Below are 6,733 nucleotides of genomic sequence, written 5' to 3'. Positions count from 1 at the left end.
ACGTGTGTGTGTATGTATATTATATATAATTATCCTGTTTTCTCCAGAAACACATCACTGCAGAACTGTTCCAGGCTCAAGATTCTTCATGCTGCTACATCCAGACCAATAGAAACACATCCTGTGCTGAGGGAGACATTGTCAGGACTCCTTGTACAGGAGAACTGTGTTGTCTGTTCAATGATGAATAACGAAACAGCCACATCCCTGTCAGACTCCCGTCACAGCCACATCCCGTCCGCAGACTCTCCCCTGTGCACCGGTCAAAGCCACACTCCCTGTCAGACTCCGGTCACAGCCACACGTCTGTCAGACTCCTGTCCAAGCCAAGCCGCATACTCCCTGTCACAGCAGCCTGTCAACTCCTGTACAGCCAGACTCCTGTCAGACCTGTACAGCACACTCCCTGTCAAGGACTTGCGGTCACGCCACACCCCTGTCAGACTCCCTTCAACATAGCCACATCGTCCTAGCCTATAATAGCCACACTCCAGCACACTCCCAGAACAATCCATCAAGCCTATAATGTCACAACTCCCGCAGACTCCCTGTACGCAGGCCGTCGTGGCACACGCCAGGTCCTGTCACAGCCAGGCTCCCTGTCGCATCCCTATAACAGACACATTCCCCGCTCGATATCCTTATAAGACACCTCTCGTTTCCCGCCAGACTCTTTCTCTGAGCAAACCACCTCTCCCTGGAGCCCCACAGTACACCACTGACAGTATCAGCGCCATGTTTTCTCTTCCTGCGAGGAGGAGCGGCGGGACCTCTACTTGTTGTCTTGAGGGCTGTTTCTTCTCTCCGCTCTGCTAGACTCAAGACATTATGCAGAGCAGCAGCTGGAGAGGAGGTTAGGCAGCAGGAGAGAGAGAGCAGGGAGGAAGGAGAGAAAGGTGGGAGAGGGGAAAGGGAGCCGGAGAGAGAGAGAGGTGCACGCATGGAGAGACTGCAGGGAGGAGGGAAAGGAGCAGAGAGCAATCCGGCTAGGGAGGGGAGGAAGGGAGAGAGCAGGGAGGAATCGCACTGGCGCAGGGAGGAGGAGGAGAGGAGGAGGGAGAAGAGCGAGGCAGGCGTACGTCGGTCTTTTGCATTATCAGCAGTGCTCCTCTAATCATCGTCACCGGAAAGCGAGCATCACAGCTCCGCCTCCAGCAGCTTACGCAGAACGTAGACGGAGAGCAGAGCAAGAAATGGCACTGTTTTCCAAAGACATGGCCTGAGTTCAGCGTCAAGACAGAAGTGGAGGCTGATATCTCATTATGGGAAACCAGGACTGGAAGCAGAAGGGGGAACGAGGGGGAGGATAGGAAGGACCTGGGTTTCTGTACAGCACTTTGAGACATCAGGTAAAACTACAAATCCCTGCAAGCTCCCGGTCCCGTGTGGCTCAGTTGGTAGAGCATGGCGCTTGTAACGCCAGGGTTGTGGGTTCATTCCCCACGGGGGGACCAGGATGAATATGTACGAACGTTCCAATTTGTAAGTCGCTCTGGATAAGAGCGTCTGCTAAATGACTTAAATGTTAAATGTTAAATATCAGCTGATGTAAGAAGGGCTTTATAAATATATTTGATGGTTGCTGATAATGGGCCTCTGTACACCTATGTATATATTCCATTAAAAAAATCTGCCATTTCCAGTTACAATAGTCATTTACAACATTAACAATGTCTACACTGTATTTCTGACCAATTTGACATTATTAAAAAATAAAAAATAAATAAAGTGCTTTTCTTTCAAAAATAAGGACATTTCTAACATCCCAAACTTTTGAAAGGTAGTGTGTATGTATATTATATATATTTTTTTTTAATCGACCAGCCACTCAGATTTTTTTGGACCAACCAACAAATTTGTTCGCTAAAATTACAACACAAAAAGCTGATGCACATACAATAAAATCTATTATTAGTATGAAGTCGTGGTATATTGTTTAATTTAATTACATTTGTGACGTGAGTCTTTCAAAGCTGCACAATGCAGAAATCGCCGCTCCATTTCATAGTTGCTAAAATTCGAATAGTTCGGCTAATTTCAGTTTGTGACAAAACAAGCTAGTATAGCGTGAAGAATCATTATAATCAAATCAAAGTGTATTTGTCAAGTGCGCCGAATACAACACCTTACAGTGAAATGCTAACTTACAGGCCTAACCAACAGTGTGATTTATATGTAAAAAATAGGTATTAGGTGAACAATAGATAAGTAAAGAAATACAAAACAGTTAAAAGACATTGAAAAATAAGTGTCGAGGCTATAGACAGTAGAGAGGCTATAGACAGTAGAGAGGCTATAGACAGTAGAGAGGCTATAGACAGTAGAGAGGCTATAGACAGTAGAGGGGCTATATACAGACACAGGTTAGTCAGGCTGATTGAGGTAGTATGTACATGAATGTATGGTTAAAGTGACTATGCATATAAACTTGGCAAAAAAAGAAACATCCCTTTTTCAGGACCCTGTCTTTCAAAGATAATTCGTAAAAATCAAATTTCTGTGTGAATTTTGTAGGGTTGCCAACAAAGTTACACAAAGAGACCTTAGCGTTCAAACAGGGAAATGGTTCCGATAGTTTTTCCTACCATTCATTTTAGAAACACTTAAAATAAGGTCTGTGTTTCGTGTAGGATTATCCTGGCGTGACATTTTTGATAACCATGTAAATCTCTCTCGGACAAAGTGATTTATCAATATATTAGTCTCCATTTATTCTCAGATTAAAAAATGCTAATTAGCGTCAAAGTAGACATCAGGCAAAACTACAAATCCCTGCAAGCTCCTGCACTTCCTCTCTAGCTGACACCTTTGCTAACAGGTATTGTGTCAATGTAAAACTTGCACAAGACAGTTCACAGAATTGTCAATTTAAAGGAATGTAGCCAATTTATTCATTACTACATGTAACAGATGGTAAGAATCTCTGGATTAACTCTTGCCTTGAGTTGGCAGTCTCGTCCAGATCATCGTGTTATTTGTAGTTCTTTATCATAGCCACATTAGTAGGGTAATTAGCATTTCAGTTTTGGTGGGTAAATACAGGCAAATATATTCATTAAAAAAAAGTCACCTTGTCGAGAGAGATGTACAGTTATTAAAAATGTCACGCCAGAAACACAGCCCTTATTTTAAGTGTTGCTAAAATCTCCTATGGGGAAAAGGAACGGTTGAAAAAAAACAATTGGAACCATTTCCCTGTTTGACCGCTAGGTTAAGGCTATTATAACGTGATAGTCTACTACAGCTTTAACAGAAATATCAGACGCACAAAAATGCTCAGCTGCCCCTTTAAGGGGCGGGCGGTTACCATGGTAACGTGGTTTCAGTCATGTTTGTGCGACTGAGATTGAGTCTGACTATGAGTCGCGTCTTCTCTTCCCTAGCAGTTTTTATTTAACCATTATTTAACCAGGCACGTCTGCCCGTTAAGAAGAAATTCTTATTTACAATGAATAAAACGATGCAAATAGCCAAGAAACAAGGTTAAAAGGCTCACTTCTGTTTCAAGTAAATTAGATAAAATGTCATGCCTGTGCTCAGCTCTATACGTGCGCACAGCCCCAGCCAGGCGGTGTTGCAGCGCAAGGTGGGATAGGCTGTAGGATTTGTAGATGTTTGACTTTGTACGATTAAACATAAACGACAGAAATACTGTTTAAGGATAAAAAATAATCGGGAATAGAGGCAAGCCTGGTTCAGTCTGCTTTCCACCAAACACTGCGAGATTAATTCACCTTTCAGCAGGCAATAAGCTAAAACAGGATGACAATTATACACTGGAGTTGCTTACCAAGACGACATTGAATGTCCCTGGGTGGCCTGGTTACACTTTTGACTTAAATCGGCTTGAAAATGGTTGTCTAGCAAAGATCAAAAACCAACTCGACAGAGGTTGAAGACATTTTTTTAAAGAATAAAGTAAATATTGTGCATTCAGGTGTGGACGTTCTAGAGATTATACCCAGAAAGATCACAGCTGTAATTCACTGCAAAGATGATTCTTAAATGCATCGACTCGGGAGGTTTTATACTTATGTTAATTAAATTAATATATAGATCGGGAGGTAGATATTATGTAATAAGTTAATATATAGACTCGAGGTAGAATACTTATGTTATCAAGTTTATATATATTTTTACAAATGTTATACATTGTTCTACTTTTGACATTAGAATGTGTAATTACTGACCGGCCCCCCGAAAATAATGACAAATCCATTTTAAATCCGACCCTGGTACAACAACAACAAATGTGAAAGAGTCAAGGGTGTAATATTTCTGAAGGTCTGTAATCTACACAAAATACATGTCCAAGCGTAATGTGGACAACCTGCTCGTCAAACATCTCATTCCAGAATCAAAGGCATTAATATGGAGTTGGTTCCCCCTTTGCTTGCCTATCAAAGGCTCCAGCTCTTCTGGGAGGCTTTTCCACTAGATGTTGGAACATTGCTGTATAACAGGCCTCCACTCTTCTGGGAAGGCTTTCCACTAGATGTTGGAACATTGCTGCTATACAGCCTCCACTCTTCTGGGAAGGCTTTCCACTAGATGTTGGAACATTGCTGCTATTACAGCCTCCACTCTTCTGGGAAGGCTTTCCACTAGATGTTGGAACATTGCTGCTATAACAACCTCCACTCTTCTGGGAAGGCTTTCCACTAGATGTTGGAACATTGCTAAGAGGGGACTTGCTTCCATTCAGCCTCAAGAGGTCGGGCGATCAGGCCTGGCTCGCGGTCGGCGTTCCAATTTATCCCAACGGGTGTTCGATGGGGTTGAGGTCTGCAGGCCAGGCAAGTTCTTCCACACCGATTTCTGTATGGACCTCGCTTTGTGAATGGAGGCATTGTCATGCTGAAACAGGAAATGACCTTCTCCAAACTGTTGCCACAAAGTTGGAAGCACAGAATCATCTAGAATGTAATTGTAAGCTGTAGCATTAAGATTTCCCTTCACTGGAACTAAGAGGCCTGAACCATGAAAAACAGTTCCAGACCATTATTCCTCCTCCACCAAACTTAAGTTGGCACAGGGCAGGTCCTTACCATTCTGCTACCTTAGGACAGACCCAAAAAATGGCTCCAGACAAACTAGAATAGTCCCAGTAAGCAAATTGATGTTGAAAATACGTATTTTCCAGATATTGAAGTTATGTTTCTTAATGAAAGGTATTTAAAGTATTTTTAAAATACATATTTTCCAAGAAGGTGAAAGGCGTCTTTTCCCAAACACCAAAGGACAGATTTCAACCGGTAAAAATCTGTCGTTCTGCCCCTGAACAAGGCAGTTAACCTACTGTTCCCTGGTAGGCCGTCATTGAAAATAAGAATTTGTTCTTAACTGACTTGCCTAGTTAAATAAAGTGGTTGTGTGTCATTCAGGATAACTCACTGCATTCAGCACAACAACCTGCATTTCAACACCGACGACAACATTATGTTAATGATATAATGACACAATAACATTATGTTCATTACTATATTCTTCTTCTTTATTTAGACAGGTACAACAATGTGCGATAATGTTCAACCCGTTTAGCTCCGACGCTCGTCTCCAAGCGAAATGCGCCCCGGGCAGAAGTAGTATCATCAATAGTTACAAACAAAACGAACCTTTCCTGAAACTTACATTTAAAAATGGACTGACTGCAATGTTCAGATCACCAATAACCGTTTTAACGGGCTAGAAAGTTCCAGTTTAGGCTAATATTTCTGGAAATGACAGCAACTCCATAGTGGAGGTGTAGCATTTAGATGTTTCCTAACTGCAACTTATCTCGCTCTGAGACACGTCAGACAGATTGCTACCAATTTGCGGCATGTTGTGTTGGTGTCAATCAATGTGAAGAACACGGGCAAAGTTATTGGTTTTACTGGACGTTTAACGAACATGTGCGGGGGAAAAAATACAAATAATATTTCCCTAGCAAATTCAGACGTTACTCACATCATGTTGCCTCCGTGAAGTTACCGTTCACCGCTAGCACGCAGCCACCACATTGTTCATTGAAAGACGCGCTCATTCAATCAGCCATTTCATTCCTTACAGGTGTGAATTCCTCGATTGACGTTTTGATTTTCCTTTGACGTCCATCACGTAGTCAAATCCGGTCACAACTTTGGCAATTTGACAGTATTTGAAAAAAGTATTACTAGAAACAGAAGTAAACTTACTTCTATAATGAACTACTAAATCCTAGAGACCTATAACGTTATACAGTCATCTATAACGAATACAACAGTGACGCCTAGTGGTTTATTTATAGAAGACACCTAAGCCTAATGGCCAAGGGAGCGTCATTTTCGGCTTATCAAGCTAACGTTATATCGTGTTCCTATGTCAAACATAAATAATCAAACGATATAAATATGATGATGGTAATGGTTTAATAAGAAAATGAACCCTTACCCTCCATTATAAAAAGCTGGTCAATACTTTATACCTGCTATTGCTTACCGAATATACACTGACTTGACTAAACATTAAGAACACCTGATCTTTCCACGGTCCACCACCCAAAGGACTTCCAGCCAACTTGACACAACTGTGGGAAACATTGGAGTCAACATGGGTCAGCATCCCCTGTGGAACGCTTTCGACACCTTGTAGAGTCCATGACCCGACGAAACGAGGATGTTGGGGCATGGAGGGAAAACGATGTTCTGAAGGAAGGTGTTCCTAATGTTTGGGGTGTGTGTGTGTGTGTGTGTGTGTGTGTGTGTGTGTGTGT

General features: G+C 42.1%; 1 non-coding gene across 1 annotated transcript; it reads left to right on the top strand.

The window, feature by feature from the left end:
* The first annotated feature begins 1,377 nt into the window (after window positions 1-1,377).
* Window positions 1,378-1,454, top strand: trnat-ugu (transfer RNA threonine (anticodon UGU)). Its single transcript has one exon. It is a non-coding gene; the product is annotated as a tRNA-Thr (tRNA).
* The last annotated feature ends 5,279 nt before the right edge of the window (window positions 1,455-6,733 follow it).

This window comes from Salvelinus sp. IW2-2015, unplaced genomic scaffold, assembly GCF_002910315.2.
Source record: "Salvelinus sp. IW2-2015 unplaced genomic scaffold, ASM291031v2 Un_scaffold6619, whole genome shotgun sequence".
Taxonomy (NCBI): Eukaryota; Metazoa; Chordata; class Actinopteri; order Salmoniformes; family Salmonidae; genus Salvelinus; species Salvelinus sp. IW2-2015.
This window is presented reverse-complemented; position numbering and strand designations above follow the sequence as displayed.